General features: G+C 44.9%; 1 protein-coding gene across 7 annotated transcripts in view; it reads right to left on the bottom strand.

Annotated features, from left to right (window-relative positions):
• LHFPL2 (LHFPL tetraspan subfamily member 2) overlaps positions 1 to 22,392 on the bottom strand; it is a 232,139-nt gene that overhangs the window by 142,076 nt on the left and 67,671 nt on the right. For 3 of the 7 annotated variants that reach the window (XM_079798742.1, XM_079798740.1, XM_079798741.1), the window contains one exon: positions 8,019 to 8,168. The gene's annotated coding sequence lies outside the window, so the exon portion shown is untranslated. Of the gene's footprint in view, positions 1 to 4,493; positions 4,938 to 8,018; positions 8,169 to 22,392 lie in introns of those variants that run through there. The other 4 variants (XM_079798739.1, XM_079798743.1, XR_013815109.1 and 1 more) reach the window with 3 other exon arrangements.

Here is a 22,392-nt window from a genome sequence, read left to right as displayed (position 1 = left end):
AATTCCATCTTTCATCTCTAGCTCCAGACCTCTCTTCCTGCCTGTGTGGCCAACTCTCTGCCAGGACTCTCTCTCTCTCTCTTTCTCTCTTTCTCTCTCTCTCTCTCTCTCTCTCTCTCTGGAAGTCTCTCAGTTCAGTTTTGGATTCAACTCAACTCACTACTCCTTGTCATCTCTCCAAACCGAGGTTCTCTACAGCTGCTTACCTCAGTGAATGGCACCGTGACCCATAGCAGTCACCCTGGACTCCCCCCTCTTCCTAGGTGCCCAGCCCTGGAGATGACCAAGGAAGTATGGGGAGTCTCTCCAGCTCTGCCCCACCCCTCACTCCCACACCAAGTGCCCTCGGGATTCCTGCCCCAGCCTCCAACCTCACCTTCTGTCCCCTGCCCTGGCCACCTAGCCCACCTCGTGGCCACTGAGTTCTTCCTAAAGCACAACATGATCACCTCATTCACCTGCTGCAAATTCTCCATCTTCCACACAGCTTTTGAGATAAAGTTCCTACTCCCCAGCTCAGCACCCAAGACCCTACAACCGATGGTACCTCCCTTACAACCATGCCTCCAGTCCAAGCCGCTACCAGGGCGTGCCCTCTCTACCTCAGACCTTTTCAAGCCTTCTAGACTCCAAATATATGCATTATTGCATCAGGCATCACTGTGATTTTAAAAGTAGTGAAAAACAGAAACAAAACCTTGAAGGTGCATGAAGAACCAAGTTTGCACTCTTTCCTTTACTCTTTCAGTCATGCCTTCTACCACACGAGAGCATCAAATATCTCAAATGCCAGACCAGACTCTTCCCTGGACAGGTTTTATAAGCTGATGATAAGATCTGACCTTTGAGTCCTTCTTTGCCTAGCTAAGTCTGAGAAGGCTCACCTCTGAGAAAAACTGCTGCTTGCTTTCATGGCACGTCGGCTGGTGGTTCTAGTCAGCCACTACTCACATATTGGACACATACTTTTTTAAAAATATATTTTTTATTGACTTCAGAGAGGAAGGGAGGAGAGAGAGATAGAAACATCAATGATGAGAGAGAACCATTGATCGGCTGTCTCCTGCACGCCCCTCACTGGGGATTGAGCCCACAACTCAGGCATGTGCCCTTGACCGGAATCGAACCGGGGACCCTTCAGTCCGCAGGCTGACACTCTATCCACTGAGCCAAACCAGCTAGGGCTGGACACATACTTTTATAAAGCACAAGAAGAAAGAGGCTCCCCTGTGTCCCTTATCCCCATGGAGGACACAGAGGACTGGCTGCCCCCTGCCATCTCCCCTCCCTCTCCCCCCGCCCCCCCAAGATTGCTCCCCTCTAATCAGGCTAGCTTGTGGGAGAGAAGTACACCCAGCAGCTGCTTCCCAGGGGCAGGCTCTCCTGAATCCAAAAGGGAGCTTCCAGGGTGTGCGGGGGTCCTTTGCTTCCGCAACTAAAATGTGTGCTCTGTGAGAGCCGAGGCTGGCTCTCGGTTCTGGCTGTGTTACCAGAAGCCAGAACAGAGCCTAGCCCAGGGGAGAGGCTCCAGGGGTATCTGCTGGAGGACAGGATAAAAGAATGGATGACTGAGCAAACAGGCATTCCTCCCAAATTAGAAAGACAATATACAGCATAGTTCCCCAGCTCAAGAAATACTGTTTTGCTAAGAATGTCTTTTGTTTACTCTGCTCTTAGGTACAACCTTGGTAAAAAACGGAACAATGTGTCATTAACCTCAAGAGATACTTTAAAGTTGCTCTCCGGAATAAATTCTGGAGATTAGATATTGACTTACTATTTGTATCTTCCTAAGAGAAATAAGCATTGAGTACAAACATTGCTTTTAAGATCCCCAAGAGAGGCACTCACAATGTCCACCACTAAAGTGGTTTTTGTTTTTTTGTGTGGGTTATTTTGTTTGTTTGTTTGTTTGCCTCAAATACAATTTGGATATTTACTTTGGTGGACCCTGGAACCTGAGAATTTGCCATTGCAAGAGGGCAGTGAAGCCTGGAATTGCAAACCACACCTGTGCTCTGGTCCTCAGATCCACACGGAGCCTGCACCACACATTCCCTGGAATCGGAGTTCCAGCAAACACTGACCAGAATGGGCCAAAGGATGCAGCCTGCAAGTTCCGGAAAGCCCCTGGTGTGGACTGCCAGGGGCATAGATACAGCCTCAGCTCAGGGTCTGCTGTAAGCAGCAGTTGCTCACTCTAAAATCAAGTGCCCTTACATTCCACCTCTTAGAAAGGCACTGCTTTTTCCAGGCTGTTTGAAATACTTGACAACCATCATTAACATTTCTGAGTACTTAGCCCAAGACACCACCCCAAGTCCTATACAAAAGTAATCACAGTTAACCTTCAAGGTGATTCTTTCACTTGAACTCTTATCACTACCATTTTACAAACACAGAAATCAAGGCTGCCATTAAATAACTTGCTTTCATGGCACTCTGGGGACTCAACAGCCTCAATTTCGGTCTCCTATTTTTGGTCTCCTACTTTGTCAATTCTTTGCAATAAAAAAGTTGAGAAGCTGTATATATATATACACACACACACACACACACACACACACATACACTTCTCATTAAAAAGAAATATGTACTTTTCTACATATTGTTTTTCTGCCTCTACATGGACTTCTCCTTCCTGCCTTGCCCAAACACTATATTCTGTAAAAACCTCTTTAATTCATCAATCCACACATCTCTGTAGGCAGATGCCATCAATTCTGGGCCCATCACATGGATGAACAGTCTACATTTTACCAGAAGGCATCAGATTGCTCTCATCCACAAATATCCTTGTTCCTTCCTATTGACAAATTACTGATTTATGTATCATGACTCAAATTATATTCAAGAATGTTTATTTGCAGTGTAATTATTTTTCCTAATTGGGCCGCTCTGAAGACAGATGATTCCCACTCCCCACCCCCATCATCTCTAGTAATATGCCCTGTCTTCTTCTTTAGTATAGACTGTTAGCTGCACCCTTTGCAAACCACAGCCAGCCACACACCTGCTCTCCGTGTGACCCCTTGGGGAAAATGTGATTGCAACATAGGGCTTTGTCTGGTATTCCTTCAAACCCCTCAAATAATATCTCATCAGCATCAGGTTTCTGACACAGATGAATAACGAGGCTATCACAGTATGACAGCAAAAAGAAATGAGAATCTTGCGTTTTCTTTCTTTTCCCTATCTTTAAAACATTTCGTCTCCCCACCAGCATGCGTTCCCTATCTCTTAAGTTTGAAAAGGAAACGTCTTTTAAAGAGGACCGGCAGAAAAGATGAGGCAAGGGCAATGCCAAAGAAATTAACATTCGATCGTGGCTTGGAGCGCTCAGGCCGCGGGTGGAGTAAAAGCAACCTGCAGGCGACCAAGGTCCCGTCCCACCGGGTGACTCAGGTTTAACTCCCGGGACTGGGCTCTAACTGCTCCCTCGCCCCTGGCCCCTCCCCCGCCCCTCCCCCTCCGGCCCACCCGTCTCCCTCCGGTTCCAACGCACGTTTGTCTAAAGAGGCCGCTTTGCGATTTCAAACAGTTCTACTTGTACATGTGGGTCACTGATAGCAACCTACAGGCACGCACACAATCAACGTAGAGAAAACGGGAAATACAGGAAATGCCCGGGATGGGAGCGAGGGTGGGGGTGGGGGATCCGACTTCGTCTTGACTCCCCTGCAAATAGCTCGTGGACGCCCCTGAAATTCACGACCCGCCTGAAATAAAAGTTGAACGGGATTGTGGAAAATCCTTTTGCTTTTTCGAGTTCAAAGAACACTAGACCGCTGAGTGGAAGGGGAAAGAAAAGAAAGGGGGGAAACTTTGTATCTAAAAACACCCAGAAACGCACACACAGAGTCTCCCCCCGTCCTTCGCCCCATCCCCTGGGCTCAACCCGCCCATTCCAGATGTGGTCTTCCCCACTCGCCGCCCTCCTCCTGCAGCCCGCACCCCAAATCACTGGCTGCCCACAAAAATGCAGCCCAGATCTGAGGAGCAGCTGATGTCTGTGGCCGGCGTGACCCACACGCCGCAGACCAGGCCCCCGGGCGCGGTCCCAGGCGCGCCGAGCTGCGCCCCAGACCCGCCGAGCTGCGCCCCAGACCCGCCGAGCTGCGCCCCAGACCCGCCGAGCTGCGCCCCAGACCCGCCGAGCTGCGCCCCAGACCCGCGCGCCGCCGGTCGCGCCTGCTGCCCGGGAACCGCAGTTCCAGGCACAACTTTTTCCCACTTCTGCCGCCGGCGGCCGCGGCGGTGAGAGCAGAAGCAGCCGTCCCCTCCCTTTCCCCGGGTCCAGCACCCGTCCCTGCAGCTCCCCGCCCGGTCCCCTTCCCTCCCTGCGGGCTCCGCGGGCGCCCGAGCGGAGTTCCCGCTCCAGTCGCCGCGCACCCCTCCAGGGCTCCGCCGGCACCCGCGCGGGGACCCCGCAGCCCCACGGCCCGGGGATGCAGCTCTCCCTCCGAAGGCGCGCGGGGTCCGGCTCCACTCACCGCCCGGCTCGGCGTCCCCGAGCGCGCAGCCTTCCCAGCGGGGCTTTCCGTTACGCCTCCTGCAGCCGCTCCCTCGGGCCCTGCCGGCGCTCGGGAAGGAGGAGGAGGGAGGAGAGAGAGGCGGCGGCGAGAGGAGGGGGCGAGGGGGGGTGGGGAGAGGGTCCGCGGGTGGGGGAGGAGGAGCGGGCGAGCGAGAGCGCCGACCTGGGCCGCCGCCGGCTCGCGCGGAGGGAGGAGAGAGAGGGGCGGGGGCAGGGAAAGAAAGAGGCCGCCGAGCCTCCCCGCCCAGGACCCGGCCCCGCGCCGCTGCCCAGTCACCATCGCCGCCTGGGTCCCGCTCTCGGGCGGGCGTCCGGGGGAGGGGTCGGCCCGGGACTCCCCCGGCGCGGGCGGGCGACGGCGGGCGGGCGGAGCAGGCCCGGCCTCCGGAGGGGAGTGTCCTGCGGGGCCCGGGAGGGTGTGGGCGAAAGGGGATCCCCGGGGGAGGGGCGGGGGCCTGGGAGCCGGTCACTGCGCCCCTCCGTCCGGCGGCGCCTCCGGAGTCCGGCTCAGGTCCCCGAGCGCGCGGGGAACCTCTAGGGACTGTGCGCAGAACCGGCTCCGGAGCGAGAGCGCAGCGCCCGGTCCGGTCCGTGTCGGGGTGAGAGGCGGACTCCGGGGAGAGCGGGCCCCGGAGGGCGCGGGGCCGTTCCCCGGGCGGGGGCCCGAGCGGGAAGTGTCCGTCGGGTGATCCCGGGAATCCAGAGCGGGAGGGGGGTTGCCTGGACCCCGCGCTAGCTTTCCTCTCCGGAGAGGACGCGCGGGGCTAAGTTTCCCTGACCTGTGAGTCTCTAGGTTAGGAACTCAGGGAGAACAGTCTGGAAGGATGTTTGTAAATAGACTGCTTGGGGTGACATCCTCCCCTGCCTCAAACTAAGGTTTCAGGGTGAATGTCCTAGGCCACAGCCTGAAAAGAATCCTTGCCCAGAGAGGGAACTCACTAACGCCCACCACCGCCCGGAGCAAAGAGCACCGAGTTCAAGGGCCCGAGTTCAGGTGACAATCGTCCTTGTGATTTACACGCAGGGACTCGGCCCTTAGCCAGGCAAACCCTTCTTCTCTTTTTCCCCTGCCTCCTGGCCCTGACTTCTCAGCCCATCGTCTGGGACACCTGCACCCAGTCGCCTGGACGCGGTCAGTCCACGCGTGGCCTCTCCCCCGCACTGGCCTCTCCCAATAGGCGATCCCATTGATTCTTCACTGTCAAGGTCGTTCCTGTAGCCCCGCCCTCTGCAAGGCCACTGCCACTTTCCTGGTTCTCCGTGCTCTCTAGAGGCGTCGTGTTTTCAGTGGCCTCCTCCTTGCTCCCCTCTTTGCCCTGGATCCATCTGTACAAGCCTACAGGTTAAAGGTTCGCTCCGGCAGGCCACTTCCTGTTCTAGAAGCACTCTGACGCAGAGAAATTCTGAACTACTGAGAAACTTTTCTATTCAAAGCCACCCACCTAGCCGCTCCCGGGAGCTGGGTGCTCTCACCAGCCGGGTATCCTCCCCTCCCCGGGAAGGTTCCATACTGTATCCACTTGGGAGTTTCTGATGCTCTTGCCAGAACTGGAATGCTCTCTTCCATCTCTCTCACAGCCAAGTCCCGCTTATCTTTATTGCAAATGAAGTTTGCAATACAACATTTCTTCTATAAAAGGATGTGTGCGTTCTTCCCATTTTTTAAATCATGCACTAGAAATAACAAGGCGTATGGGGGAACAAACTACTACTCAAAAGCTATGTAACCTTGCAACCAGAACACGAAGAAAACAGCAACCATTCCTGGAGTGGTGAACACAATACAATGTACAGATGATGCATTACAGAATTATACACCAGAAACCTATGTAATTTTATCAACCAAAGTCACCCAATAAATTCAATAAAAACTTAAAAGTCAACATTTCAAAAAGAGAGACACCAGGGATGCACTCATGCACAGAGGAGAAACCATGTGAAGACACAGTGAGAGGCCTGCAAGCTGAGGAGAGAGGCCTCATAAAAAAACAACCTGCCAACACCATGCTCTTGGGCGTCCAGTCTCCAGAACTGTGAGAAAATACCTTTCTGTTGTTTAAGCCACCTGCTCTGTGTATTTTGTTATGGCAGCCCTAGCAGACTAATGCAAATAAGTTCTCATTGCAGGCCTCATGCATAAAGCTTACAGTGACAGTCTTCACAACAGGCTGTAATTATTCGAAGGCAGGGCCTAAGTCTTATATTTCTTTGCATCCCCCCCAATACCCAGTGAAGTTCCCTTGGTAGAACAGGACCTCAGTGCACGCACACAAGCGCACACGCGCACATACACACACTCTACCCTAGTAACCATTCCAAAAAACCATTCCAGCAAGAATTTATGAGCCATGCTAAATTCATAAGAAGTATTATAGTAAACATAAATATAGGACCTGACCTTTATAAAAAGATGAGGTAATGGGTGAGGAGATTGAAAGGAAAGTTGTTTGAGGGTGCAGAGTTAGGAAGATAAGCACAAAATGTACAAATAAGAGGTACATTCCTCCTCCCAATAAGCTTTTCCAAGTTAGAGCTCCTGGCTAAATCAATCCCAGAGTGAATGGGAATCAGGCATAGCACTGGGTTCTCTCCACAACTCGCATTCAGCTGCTCTTAATGGTGCGAAATATGAGGTGCTGAGAACAATTGCATGCGACCAACTCAACCACCCCATTTTACTACTATCCTTTCCCTACATATCAATAATGAATGAGCTAATCTGTGTTACATATGCTCTCATTACAGAAATATGCCGGGTACAGAGCAGACTGTAGACTGTACTTCATTCCGCACATCTAGTGAGCACGCACCGTGTGCCAGGGACAGTCCAGGCACTGGGATGCATCGGTGAACAAAGAGAAACACAAAAATGTCTGCCCTCATGCATGTGGATACTTGAAGAGGGCATCACAGATGGTTTGTATTATTTGGTGGTATTACACATTTCATATGGATGCAACTTGAATTGATGCTGCATCTACATTTTATTCTCTTTTAAAAAATATATATTTTTATTGATTTCAGAGAGGAAGGGAGAGGGAGAGAGATATAGAAACATCAATGATGAGAGAGAATCACTGATTGCCTGCCTCCTGCACGCCCCACACTGAGGACCAAGCCCACAACCCAGGCATGTGCCCCTGGCCGGAATTGAACCCCGGACCCCTAAGTCTGCAGGCTGACGCTCTACCCACTGAGCCAAACCTGCTAGGGCTACATTTTACTCTCTTTGAGGGCTAGGGTTGAGCCTTATGTTTTTGTATCTTCACAATGTTTGACATAGCAAAGGCCTACTGGGATGTGTAAATTAGGGAATTTACACCCATGTATCCCTTGTGCTATTAAATTCACAGGAGAACCACTTGGGATCTACAACTAAAGTTTTCTCAGGCTCGTTCACCAGGCACCCACCAAGATGGGCTGAGTTCATACCAAGACAGTGAAGAAGACAGCCAGGGTCATCATGGAGCAGTACTGCACGTACCTGGGCAATGGCTTCCACACCAACAAGCGCGTGTGCCAGGAGATCGCCGTTCTCCCCAGCAGGAGCTCTGCAATAAGATAGCCGGCGCTGTCTGTCACACATCAGATGAAGCAGATTCAGAGAGGCTCTGAGAGATGTATTTCCATGAAGCTTGAGGAAGATAAGAGAGGAGAGATAATTATGTCCCTGAGGTCTCAGGCTTGATCAGATCATGAAGTTTATTCTGAAATTAAGGAAATGCTGAAACTCTTGGAGTTTGGCGGTCTGTCCAGCCTACAGGTCACTCAGCCTACCATTGGAATGATGTTTAAAACACCACCTGGAGCCATGTGAATCTTTCTGCTGTGCTCTAATACCAATAAACCATCTGATGAATGAGGATAGCTAAACGTCAGCAACCAAAAAAAAAAGTTTTCTCAGAACCATGTTTATTGCTATTTGGGCTAAAATCAAAGCAAGTATCCCCAGATAGGATCATTTGGACCTGAAGAATAGATAAAGTACACTTAGTAAAAATCAAGAAACTGGGGATTGGAAGGGAAGGAAGAATAGAGAAGGAGAGACAGGATAAAAGGTATAGTCCGAGAAGAAAGTACCTGCTACGTTCTCTGTACAGGCAGACCGGGGGAAAGAAGGGTAACAGCAGGAACTTTGGGAGATTGTAATGCTGCTTCTCTCATGTGCTTCAGCTACGTTTTCAAGAAACACTTACTATGAGGCATAAATGAAGAAGAAATTAAAGGGAACCTGCCAAGTTGGGTCAAATGACAAGGTCTTGGAAGATAATTATGAGCCATCGGATGGGCCATAAGGTAAAATTACCTTGGGCCTGGCGAAAATGTGATTCTGAATGTACTTGCCTGTGCAGATCACTCAGTCTCCTGAACATTATACCCCACCTGGTGTAACTTACAGCAACAGGGCTAGACATTTTTCATGTGTGAACGCTTTGTTTCCTATTCTGAGTATGAATCTGTTTGGGATTTAAATAAAAATCATTTATAGCAGACACATTTGATACATTTTCACTATTGTCCACATATTAAAGATTGATTAAATTTGCCCATTCACCTTCAAAACACCCCACCTCTCAAATCCACCACCACTCATTTTGAGAGACTGAGATTTCCTCATACTGTGATCACAGAATTTCAGTGCTAGACACAAACTTGTAAATCAATGTCCTTTAAAAATCACATATAAAATTAAATGATTTCAACTGCAAATATCTTCAGGGAAACTAGCAAAATTGCAGTTCATCAACTTGGGGTCCTATGAAAAATCAGTCTCTTAAAATTATCATTCTGCTTTTTTTAGTCTGTGGATCGAATTGTATAAAGAAGCCATCTAAAATTATAAGACTCCATTTTCCTTGACAAATATGGGTGGAGAAATGGCAATTTTGAGCACAAAAACTTGAAGGACTCTCCTGATTAAAAAGGACGCTGCCTATTAAAATCAGTGTTCTGGTCTACGTGCGACAGACGCCATCTTTTGGGTCACAGAAATGGCCTGGCTAAGGTCTCCAAAGGACAGTAATGTCATATTTCCGTTTCTGCTTCCAACTGGCAGTTTTTAAGTCAAGAGTGAAAATGAAGCCTGTACATACAACAACAACAACAAAAAAAGAATTCCTCCATTTTTATTGAAACTCCATTACCAAGGTGTTAGGCTATCTGATAAATGAGGATAGCTAAATGTCTCTAACTAGGAACAAGTATTACAAGTACCAATGGGCACATAATGGGGCAGCAGGGGGACCAAGTCATATATAAGGGGCCATGAGCTCCTGATAAAGAAAATCTCAATGATCTATAGAAAAAACGCCCATTTTCCACTCACATCTATTAAGGACAACCTCGACAACAGAGCCAAGGAGAAACACGGCCCTCAAAATACACCGCGACTAAGTCATGGAAGAAACAAACACTCAGAACTTTGGGCATTTGCTCTCTCCTGGTAAAATCTGAGGACTGTTGGCCACTTTTATCTTCAGGCCACAGTCTCTACCTCTTGGTCTTCCTATCTTCTAGAAATGAAGCAATAACTTTAATTTGCCACTAACTTCTAAAGCAGTAGTCTGCTTTCCTGCCTCTAGTTCCAAAACTAGACTGACTCCATGTGACTCTGGTTAAACTCAACCCAAGAAGGTGCTCCGTTCATTTCCTCCTATTATGTCACCACCACCATGAACAAATCCATCTGGCCCTCGTCCAAATGAACTTACCCCTGAAGTGAGGTGGAAATTTCCATATAGTGAGAATGTTTTACTGCAATATCACTTTATAGGTTGCATGCAATTTATGCAACATTCTTAGCTGCTCAATAACATGTAACTGGCAAACTCAATTCGCTGAATCTTTACTCACTTCCAGTCTTCACCTGCAGACATTTTTCTGGATTACAAAACTTTCTCTCGGAAGAGGTCCAAAATACAAAGAAGCTTGGGGGATTGGCTTCTTAACGGTATTCCTGACAGGCATAAAAGCACCCAGAAAAAGAGCGTTAGCCCTTTAAAGCAACAGTGCTGTGCCTCTGGCCCCTGACTTGTGTTTCCAGCTTCGTCTTTTCCTATTATGACCTATGTGTTGCTCTCAAAACTATTACCCTCATTAGTGCCTACAATAAAATTTGGAAAATGCTCACTCAGCATGATTTAATAGCAATGTGAAGATGAGAATTTGAGAAAATTACTGCCATTTATTTATTTATTTATGCACTGTGAAGAGGATGCTTGTCCCTAATCTGGCCCACACTAAAAAACATAGTCTTCAATCTGGAAACCTTGCCTGTAAGGAACTTTTTCCTCTTACTTTCTCTGCCAGTCCTCTTCCTTAAAACAAGAAGCACAAGCTTGCATATCTGTAAAACTACCAATTCTTGCTAGAATTAGAATATATATTATTTTATATTGATAATAAAAATATCGAGTATTATTAATTATTCTGACTACTTCCAAATGGCCTTGGGCTGGCTTGTTATTTAAAATAACAGGAAGTAAGGGATCTTCTTAGCAGGGTCCCGTTGACCATAGCTGAGCATTAACTTTAGCTCTGGGCTTTCCAGAGCCAAGGTAAGAATGACATACAATGAATAATATAGTTCCCATGATCTGGTGAAAGAATCATAGTCGTTCCTCAAGTTAGGCAAACTTTTTCCTGGCACTAACTTCTGAGAGGAGTTGAATCATGGAAATTCTTACATGAGAAACACTGGACAATCTACACTTCTAGGTGCAGCATCTTCACTGAGAGAAAGCAATACACTCTTGCCCTGTGGAGCAGAGAAGGTAAAAAGTTGACAAGAGATAACAGAAGTGTCTAGGCTGTGTTTCTATCGCGGCTGAAACTGCATTATCTGAACTTAACATCCGCCTAGACTCGGGGACCCCCAGGATGCTCTCTGTGACCTCAATTAAGAAAAGAAAAATAAAGGAATCTCAAACAAATTATACAAACAAAAACCAACAACAAGACAACATTTTTTTCACTGGCTTCACAAATCTTTCTCAATTCTAAATGTATTATGTCACATAGAACCCACTTGACAACTATGACCTGAGTTCATGTCAGAACAACCTTGGGAAGGGATTCAATGAAAACAAGAATTAAGAGCAAGGCCAATCTACACTATTTAGATTAGTTCTAGTTTTTCTTCCAACAGAATGGCATTGTGCTACGCTAATTATACAAAATAATGTTCAATAACTTTTAAAGTCATATAAATGAGAATAACATAAGCCATGCAATTAAAATGAACCATAAAACTAGTTTTTATTGTTGAAGAGTAAGTTCTTTAAATATCCTGTCAAATTTTGCTGGTAGACAATTGTCTTAAAAATAGTTTATATAAGCCCTGGCTGGTGTTTTCAGTGGTTAGAGCGTTGGCCCGTTCACTGAAGGGTCACAGGCTGGATTCCCAGTCAAGGGCACATACCTAGGTTGCAGGCTCAATCCCTGCCCCTGGGCAGGGCAGGTGTGGGAGGCAACCAATCCATGTATCTCTCTCACATCAATGTTTTTCTCCTTCCCTCCTTCCTTTTCTCCCTCTCTCTCCCTCCCATTCTCGCTAAAAATCAATGGAAAAAATATCCTCAGGTGAAAACTTATATAAGTGCCTCTTTAATTTCCTAGAGTGTCATGAAAACAAAAGTGTGATATTAATAAATTCAAATCCCTCCACTACCTTCAGGTGTAGTTTGTGTTCACTAGATATATGATAAGAAAAGATCATAGCTATGAAAAGACCATGGGTTCTCAACTCCTAGTGACTGTGTATAAATTCCACTTGCTCTGTGATTAGTTACTAAATAATTTTAGGCAAGTCATTTAACCTCTCCAAAATTTAGTTTCCATGACGATAACACTATCTATCACATGGGGATATTATGACTCTTATATGATTGTTATTATCAATGCAAGTGAAGGTCTCTACTATAATGCCAATATATAATAGTGCTCAATAAATATCTATTCCTTCCCCTTCACCTCTATATTCCTGCAAAAGAATTTTCTCCCAGTTCAAAAAGACCACTCTTCCCAATTTGCCAATTACATAGCTTTCCTATACTTTTTTTTTTAAATGATATGAGAATCAAAACACTGAGGCACTGGCATAAGGATAGACATCTAGATCAATGGAATAAAATTGAAAGTCCAGAAATAAACTCTCACATTTATGGTTAACTGATATTGAACAAGAGTGTAAGACATTTCAATGCAGAAATGTCTTTTCAATAAATGGGACAAGTGGACATGCACATGCAAAAGAATGAATAAAGCCCCCTCCTCACATCATACAAAAATATTAGCTCAAAATGGATCATTGACCTAAATGTAAAAGCTAAATTACACAACTCCTAGAAGAACATATCGAAGTAAATCTTCATGATCTTGGGTTAGGCAATAATTTCTTAGGTATGACATCAAAATCACAAGTAACAAAAAAACACAACCATAAATTGTACTTCATAAAAACTAAAAACTTTTGTGTGACAAGAGAATACCATTCATGTGGGGAAAGGGAAAACCATAGAATGGATTTAAATATTTGCAAAACATGTATCTGATAGGGAAGTCAATAATGAAAAGACAACCCAATTTTAAAAATGGGCAAAGAATCTGAAGAGATAATTTTTCCAAAGAATTATACAAATGGTCAATAAGTACCTGAAAAGATGCTCAACATCATATTTAACGGGGTAATGCAAATGAAAACCACACTATTTGTACCAGTATGAAAAAGATAAAGAAGACAGATAATAACATGTTGATAAGAATGTGGAGAAATTGAAACCTTCATACCTTGCTTATAGGATTGTAAGTGGCGCAGCAACTTTGAGAAACAGTTGATATTTCCTTAAAAAGTGAAACATAGAATTATCATGTGTTCCAGACATTCCTCTCTTGATATGTGCTGAAGAGAAATAAAAAGCTGTCTACAGAAAAACCTATACACAAATGTTCAAGCAGTATTCTTCATAATAGACAAAGTGAGAAGCCAGATACCCATCAACTGATAAAGGAACAAGCAAAAAATTGTCTATACATTTATTTTACTATTCATATACATTCATTTCATTTTCAGCCATAAAAATAAAGTCCTGGTTCATGCTACAATCCAGATGAACTTTGAAAACGTTATGCTAAGTGAAAGAAGCCAGTAGCAAAAGGCTGTATATTGTATGATTCCATTTATAAAAATGTCTAAAATATGCAAATCTATAGAGACAGAAAATAGATTACCAGTTGCCTAGGGCTAGAGAGGAGGTTGGGGGTAGAGGGAAGTGAGAAGTGTTTGAAAATGTGTTTGGCTTGGGGAGGGGACAAAAGTGTCCTAAAATTAGATTGTGGTGATGGTTGCTCAGCTCTTAATATACTAAAAACAACTGAACTATATATTTGAAATAAGTAGATTTTATGACATGTGAAGAATATCTTAATTTTAAAAACAAATTAAGATTAAAAAAATGCTAGGAGAAATGGTTGTGCTATCAGGAATAATTGCCGTAAACATTTGCTGTGTGTAAGAGGGATACAACAATGACTAAGCATGGACTCCATCCTCAAAGAATCTAAAATCCAGTGAATGGATGTAGTTCAATGAAGAGCAATGCATATTTTAATTGCCAGTGGGACCGGAATTAAATAAAATAGCTGTAATACATAGTATTCATCTAATACACTGAACTAAGCTTAGGGACATAAAGTGTGTCTGTCCCAGTCCTCTAGAGGCACCCAGGCTTTGGGAACGAGAGAGGTGGATCTGGGTGAAAGCACCTCGCTAAAGACAAGAGCAGGTGCCACTGGAGCCCACCAGCACTGAAAACCAGCAGTGGAAGGAGAGGATGTTAGAGAAGGTTCTCTGGGAGTTAGTTATGATATTGTTTCAAGGATAGGTAGAAATTCACAAGGTGCAGGTAGGGTACAGTCCACACAGACAAAGGAGACTGCACGCACAAAGGCCCCCAAAGCAACCGAGAGCTCGTGATGGAACACAGGGAGAGAAAAATTGAGAGGTGAGAAGAAATGACTTGGGGAGGAGGGGTGGGTATTAGTGGTACCCCCAAAAATCCTATGAAGTTCCATCTGAGGTCTCCAAGGTGCCATTGAAGGTTTTAAATCTCAGAAACGGCCAGATCTTGTTTTAGAAAGATTGCTCTGCTTGCTCCATAAGGAGATGGATTCAGTGAGAGCAAGAGCAGGAATGGAGAGATCTGTCTTCCAGGAGCGTGGGGATGAGGACCCAGGCCACTGGTGGTGGTGGGCTTGCGGCACCAACTGGCTGGTCAGTGAAGAAAAGAAGGTTAAGGGTGACCCCAGTTTCCTAGGCTGGGTAATGCTTGGCAGGATGTGCCAGCCACAGAGGCAGTGAACATGGGACAAGCGGCCAGATTCCTGTGGGGCATGGTGCGTGTGACAATCCCTCAAAGAGTAGAAAGGGCCCTAGCCCACAGATATGCAAAACTGGAGCACCCCTCCCCCCAAACTTCAAAGACCAGTGTCAAAACCTTCCTTCTGGCACCAGATTGTGGAGGTGGGCCCAGGTGTACCTTCTTTGGTACCCACGCCAAGGACAGGCCTGCAGGCACTAGAAGATGCCAACTTCTGTCTCAATCACTTGAATTACAGCAACATTAGATAGTGCTGATAAATATTGCTGTACTGAATGCTTTCCAGCCAAATGGAAAATGTCAGCTTGAACAGGCTGTGGGAAAGACTCTCGCAGCAGATTTCACGACCCAGGTTCTGATGGAGGCTGGGAGACTCTGTAGAAGTTTATCCGGGTTGGGTTGAATCAAATATCGTTGTCAGTTATTATGGGGACATGTGAAATGCGCCCATGATCTAAATCAGTATCCTTGGTGGGCATCACCTCATTAGCTCATTCAACAACTTAAAAACAAGTTAAAGGAAATGTTACGTCTCCTGAGTTACTCTTTTGCAGTTCTACAAAATACTACCTTGAAAACCTTTATAACTTTGGAAACCAGATAAGGCCTTCAAATTCTAATGGGATTATTGATTTTCAAGTCAAAATAAAGTTTCAGTGCAACTCTTAATGCATTTATTGATTGGGATAAAAATTAACATGGAGAAAATAATCGATAAACACATCCTAAAAACAAAGCTAACATCAGAAACCATCTCTCTGACTTCCAAAGTGGGATTTTATCTGTCAGTGCAGAGTTCCCCGAGAAACCTGAACTCTCTATGACCTGATAGAAAGCAGCCACTTCAGCATAGGATGAAAGACAATATGATGATATGCATGTTCAAAAATAAACAATTCTTTAAAGTGCATTTTAACCTCAGAGACCTCAAACGAAAAAAGCAACTACCACGTCTACTGATAACGCAAAAGGAATTCAGGAGAAACATTTGAAGCTTACAAAACAAATTGTTAAATCTTTCTTATTCTTTGTCTGAAACTGGCGGTGGTCCAGAAGCATAGCTTCTCTTTCTCTCAGCCCAGAACACTTCCCAAAGCTTCTAAGCTCGTGACATCGTAAGCAAAGGAAATTTGCCAATGCCTGAAGGTAGCAATGCCAACAACCTGCTGACATTTTAATGTAAGAGATTGTTTGTGCATTTACTATGTTTTTCAAGGAGCTAGCTTATGAAATCACAATGAGAAAATGTATTCATTTCTCAACATTGCAAAATAAAGCCGTGTAATAATGCTTGTTCATATGCATAAATTGAATTTTATGACTACACAGTTTTATTATACTTTTTAAACCCCAAATCTCATGAGTCTTCATGGAAATTATTAGCAATAGTTTATAGCATTTTGCAAAGTACACACTGCAGCTGTGATAGTTCAATTATTATCTCAGGCCATTTCAGGTAGTGATTCAGTGAGCGAGTCAAACGTTGGTTTCTTATCTCACAGTTTATTGTCCAAGCCTTAGGCAGGACCATGATGTAATTGTTGGCCATTTTTTTTCTAATAAAGTAATCTAAGCAAACATTCTGCATGGCAGTTGGATGGTAAGGAAATGCTTTTAAAAGGTTCGTTTCCAGGTTTCATTTTATTTATACCTTGAGAGAACTTACGTTAGCATAATATTCCCCATTGAGATAAATTCATGATGAAATAATTTGCAGAATGGGAGGTTCTCTGATACTCTTCAGTCAAAATCTCATGATCAATTTATAGAAAACTCTCAAGTGGAAGGGTAAGTTGGACCCTTACCTCACACCATATAGAATAATTAATTCAAAATGGGTTAAAGCTGTAATGGTAAGAGCTAAAACCATAAAACTCTTAGAAGAAAACATGGGAATAAGTCTTCATAAGCTTGGATTTGGAAATAGATTCTTAGATATGGGACCCGAAAGAAACAAAAGAAAAACAGATAAATTACACTTCATCAAAATTTAAAACTTTTGTGCATCAAAAGACACTATCAAGAAAGTAAAAAAGATAGCCCAGCAGGCACCAGAACAACAGATTTCTCAGGGCAAGGCTGAGGTCAAGGCTGAGGTACCTGTGTCATTGAGCCACTGGCACAGTAGGTGCTCAGAAATCCTTGTTGAACTATTCTGAATGAGGAAAAATGAACCTCAGTGGAATTTTTTTCTTGACTTAAAAAATTAAAAAATCCTTAAAAAAACCCTGTAAGTTCACTTATTTCATCATTCTATGCATCTTCCCATATCACTGAGATCATACTGTAGACAGCTTTTTAGCTTTCTTTTTTTCCCCACTCAACACCCTGAGCTGAGCATTCCCTCATGCCAGTAAAAATCCTGTCTGCTCCAATTTTACATCCTGCCCTCTGAGCAAGGCCTGTTTCTACACTTGCTAGTGACCAACCCAGAGTGCACACTCCCCTGGGAGTCCTCAGGGTTTCAGACATCTCTGTTAAGACCCCAAATACTTCAATAATAATTTTTCTAAAACACTTCAATTTCCTATCACACTGTGTATCCTGCATTGCCATTTAATGGTGCCATTTAACAAGACTGAGAGGCCAACGCAGGCCAAAAAGAATAAGGAAGATCCAGGATTCCCGTGGGGAAGCGCCTGGACCACTTCTCTATCTTCAAACCCAGCCATACCATGGAATACTGTGACGTAAGACAAGTTATTTAATCTATCTGTACTGCAGTCTATCAAAAGGAGGAAATGATAACAGTAATGCTACTTGTAGGAGTGTTGCAAGTGGGCACATGTGGAATGCTTATAACAATGCTTGGGGTTGGGGGACTTGGGGAGATGTTGAGGGTACAAACTTGCAACCAGTAAGTCCTGCAGATCTACTGCACAGCATAGTGATTATAGACAAAAAAGACTGCATTATAAATTTCTAAGTTGCTAAAAGACCAGATTTTAATTGTTCCCACCACAAAAAAGAAAAGATAATCACGTGAGGTGATAGGAGTGTTAGCTAAGGCTATGGTGGTAATCATATTGCAATATATACATGTATCAAATCAACAAGTATGCCTTAAAGATACACAATGTTATATGTCAATTATATCTCAATAAAAATAAAGAAAAGACACAATGCTTGACAGGTAATAAATGCTCAACACATGTTAGCTGGTATATCATTATTAATTACAATCAGACAGCTCTGGGTTGGAAGCCTCTATTTTCAACTTGCCTCCAATGTCAGCGGGCACCTTGCTTAACCTTTCAATGCTTTGGTTTCCTCCCCTCTAAAATCGGTATTATATGCGCTGGCCAGTGTGGCTCAGTTGGTTGAGCATCGTCCCATGCACCAAAAGGTCGCCAGTTCGATTCCAGGTCAGGGCACAGTCCAGCTTGTGGGCTCAATCCCCATTTGGTGTGTGTTGGGGGCGCAACCGATCAATATTTTTTTCACATCAGCGTTCTCTCTCTCTCCCCCTCTTCCTTTCTTTCTCTCTAAAGTCAATAAAAACATTTAAAAATAAAATCAGTATTACAAAACCTATCTCACATAGTTGTAAGACATTTAAAGGAGCTCCATGCAGAACAGCTAAGGCTTGCTCACCGTGGGACAGGAAATGGTTGTTATGCCTCAGGCTCATGGTATCAGCCCACCCCAACACCACAGAGCAGGTGCCCAGCAAACTAAGTGGAGAGCTTTGGGGACGGAGGGTTTTAAGGGCACGAAGGGAGGCACAGATGCTGGCTCTTGGGTGGTTTCCTCCTTAGAGTCCACAGATCCCTGAGGATAGAGGCCTGAGAGTCCCCACTACCCGGAGACCCACCCATCTAGAAGACAGGGACCCCCTAAGCCAGAAGACTGTTTGAGTTTTCTTAATTTGTTTCTAATCAAATGTTCTGGCTGGAGGACTTCTCCAGCTGTGGAAGGGTGGGACTGTTTCAGTGACTGTGTTATCAGGAAGATCTAGTTCCTCTGCTTAAAAAATATCTATCACTTGTGGAATCACAGAAATGGAAGGGTTTGTGATGAAACAGGCACCCCAGGCCTGTTCCCAAACAGAAGGCTCCTTTGTCGAGTTTTCTTTGGGTCCTTTTCAAAGGCTCCTGCCTGGCTGGCCTGGCCCAGGCAAGTCCTCCCGCCGGTGGGAGAACAGGCAGTTCTCAATAGACAGGGTCCCAGTCGGGCCCTCCCTGCCCTGCTTATGTGTGCTCAGCCATTTTAAAGGGCCTACTACTTTGGGAATTAGGTAAGGGAATAAAAGGGACAATTAATATGTAAGTCTGATACTCAAGTAAGTCATGCATGATTAAAACATGACTCAAGAAGTTTATCTGTCTCTCTGAGGCTCCCTCCCTCCCAAACTATGGATTCCTACTCCAACTCCATCTTGGAGCAGCCCCTTTTCTGCATTTCACCTTACTCCCAGCCCCCACCCAAGTCTAGGATCTCTTCTTTAGCACCTTTGCACCCGTGGGGACTCCAATTATTTGCCTGGGTCAGATGGCAGCCTTTCTCCAGTTGAAAGCTGTCTCCCCAAACCCTGAAATGCAGCTTGTAGCCCTCCCTGCATCATCACAGTCTCTCACTGCACCTCTCCCCACTTCTGAGGACCCCATTCTCCACTCACCTGGACCGGACCTGCTCCTTTGCAATCCTGCCCTGCCCTCATGCAGCTTGCCTTTGCTGGTGGGCCCACACCTGGCCTTGGATCCCAGTATTGGTTTTCTTCCCTCATTGCTCCATATCTATTTTTGGTCACACTTGTCCCTCCAGCCGGGGGCCAATAATCGGTAAATATTTACAAAGGTCACTGTGGGCGAGGCACTGTGCTAGTGGCCTGAGCGTAGAAGGTGGTAAGACTTGGTTTCGCAGTCTCAGAGCTTCTGAGCTACATGTAAGGTGCAAGTGTCAGGTGCCACTGAGTGCACTCCTAATGGCAAGCAGGAACGACTTCTTCCCTGGCCTGGTCAGGGAAGGCTTCCCCGAAGAGGTGGGATCTGAATTGAGCGTGAAAGGATTAGGCAGGCCAGTGCTTCTCAATGCGTTTTAAAGAAAGATACAAGCCCTACCTGGTCTGGCTCAGTGGATAGAGCATCAGCCTATGGACTGAAGGGTCCCAGGTTCGATTCCGGCCAAGGGCACATGCCCAGGGTTGCCAGCTCGATCCCCAGTAGGGGGCGTGCAGAAGGCAGCCAATCAATGATTCTCTTTCATCGTTGATGTTTCTATCTCTCTCTCCCCTCTCCCTTCCTCTCTGAAATCAATTAAAAAAAAAATTTTTTTTTTTTTTTTAAAAGAAAGATACGAGTTGGGCTCTCCACTCTGAGATTTGATACCTAGGTCTGCGGTGGGGTATAGTTGCCAAATTCTTCTTTTTTTTTCAAAGTGTTATGGGTAACTGAGTCAGGGGGTCAGGGTTGAGGACTGGCCAGACAAGAGGTCTTCATCACTGCTGAGAATAAGAAGAAACTGTCTTTAATCTAACAATGATGTCAAGAATGACCTGCAGGAGGATGTAATAAGATGGAAGCTCTGAATAATGCAATCCTCCTCTTTGAGGCTGGTGTCAAACTGGGCTGCACCTTAGCCCTGTTATTACCTCTCTCTCTCTGATACCTGTGCTAGGCTGTGAGCACCATGAGAGCAGGCACATTGTTGTTGCCACTTCTATGGTTGTTATCACCTCTCCCCCAGGATCAAGCACTGTGCCTGGCTCACAGTAGGCACTCACTGAGCATTTGATTAGAGAAAGGATGGATAGATTTGATTACCTACTGCCTGAGAGTATTGCATAGCTTATTTTTTATTTATGAAAGTAAAGAAGTAGCCAAAAAGAAAACCACCAGCCCCACCAATCTCCCCTCATAATCTACAGCTTGGCAAGTAAAGACGAACCTTGGATCACAGTGAAGAGCTCCAAGGAGGCAATCACTGGAAATGGTGTGGACTTGGAAAAGGACCAGAATGTTCAGGCAGATCCTGAGTTCAGCCTGTACAAGATTAGAGCAATAAATTGAGTGTATTTATCATTTAAATGAACAACAAATGGGAATCTGAGATAAGCTGACATTGAAATTCACTTAAACTTTGTACTTACAGAATGAACACTTTGCAAATGGCCTCAGGGTTATAGTTATTTCAAACTCTTCACATTGCTCTAAGATGTGGTGGGCCTGAAATACCACACTGGCGGGTGGACTGTGCCAAAAGGCAAAGCATGGGAAGGAGATGATTACCTTCTTTCTCTCTGGTTGCAGGTTTCAGAGAACCAACTATTTTTCAAAATGGAAAAAACAAATCTAAAAAGAAATTTTCTAAAAAGCAAAAGTGAAAAAATATGTATTTGAAAAAAGAAAAATGATTAAGGACAGGCAAAAGAAAAGAAAGCACAAATACAAATAAGGATTTGAGGATCTTATGGGCATAAGAGGAGGACTCTGAAGCTCTCTGCAAAAATAGTAAAAACATAACCATGGAGCAGAGTCTTTGGGAAGTCTTGAAATTTAAAAAGATATCATATTCAAGTCCTGTAGGCAGAGCGTGGTGTTTTATGTTTACAGTGTGACAGCGGTCCAGATTTCCCACGATTCCCACCTCTCAAAGACGAATACACACGCCAAGTAGGCACAACCCACTTTTAAATACAACTTAGAAAGCTGTACCTGGATTACATGGCCATGCCCAACTCTGTCACCCCCACCGCCGTCGAAGTCCTTCTTCTCACCAACTCCAGACAGTAGCCCAACTAAATGCCCAGAGGAGAAGCATGGATAATAAATATACTCTGTTCCTTCCTCACTCCTTCCTTCATCTCCTAGATTTTCATCTTGCACGAGTCCTTTCTGTTTTTAACCTCCATTTCCACCATTCGTAGGACATTGACTTTTACCTCAGGCCATTTATTTTTCATACAAACTTGACGAATATAGTAAGACAGCATCATCATCAGTCTCTAAAGAACTTGAACCAGCCTAGAAAATCCTTCCAGAATTTCTACAAAAATCTCTTTTATTTCTACCATAAGTAAACAACATTAATTTTTCTGTCTTGTTTAAATACAGGTGTGTTACTTTCTTTTTAAAAAATATATTTTTATTGATAGCAGAGAGGAAGGGAGAGGAAGAGAGAAATAGAAACATCAATGATGAGAGAGAGAACCATTGATCGGCTGCCTCCTCCTGGGGATCAAGCTCACAACCCCGGGCATGTGCCCTTGACTGGAATAGAACCCAGGACCCTTCAGTCCGCAGGCCAATGCTCTATCCACTGAGCCAAATGAGCTAGGGCCAGGTGTATTACTTTCTAATCCTCTTCATTCCCATTACATTTAGCTACCTTTTAAATGAAATATTCTTTCTGAGAATTGACCTTGACATAAAGACAGGGCCTGGTGAAATGTCGTGTCTGGGCCAAGGCACCTTATCCAGCTGTCTTTGTTTCAGTGGGCACCAGGCCTTCAGTCTAGTCCAACGTGGACTTACTGTTAATATT

This window comes from Cnephaeus nilssonii, assembly GCF_951640355.1.
Source record: "Cnephaeus nilssonii genome assembly, chromosome: 2".
In the NCBI taxonomy this organism is placed as follows: Eukaryota; Metazoa; Chordata; class Mammalia; order Chiroptera; family Vespertilionidae; genus Cnephaeus; species Cnephaeus nilssonii.
The sequence above is the reverse complement of the archived record's forward strand: the minus strand, read 5'-3'. Positions and strand labels throughout refer to the sequence as shown.